Source organism: Penaeus monodon, chromosome 19 (genome assembly GCF_015228065.2).
Source record: "Penaeus monodon isolate SGIC_2016 chromosome 19, NSTDA_Pmon_1, whole genome shotgun sequence".
Lineage (NCBI taxonomy): Eukaryota > Metazoa > Arthropoda > Malacostraca > Decapoda > Penaeidae > Penaeus > Penaeus monodon.
In genome coordinates this window covers 29,658,755-29,659,042 of record NC_051404.1, presented here as the reverse complement: position 1 = coordinate 29,659,042, position 288 = coordinate 29,658,755, and positions in this window count along the sequence as shown.

Sequence of the window (288 nt, the reverse complement as noted above, 5' to 3'; positions counted from 1 at the left end):
CCACTGCCTGATTCCCTTAGACATCCCCCACTCTATCTACCTCAAACAAGACCTGAACATGCTGAAAGAATCACACAAGAAAACTAAACGAGTGGCCTCTCTCTGCCAAGCAAGACACGTTACAAGACGTTACAACATATTATCTCGACTGGTACACTGTGACGTAAATAATCACAAGGCGTTACAGCAGGACACATCAATAATCATGTGATGTAACAGAATGTCATGAAGCGTCACAGTAGCACGCGTCAATAACCGTAAAACGTTACAGTACATATCATGAATCGT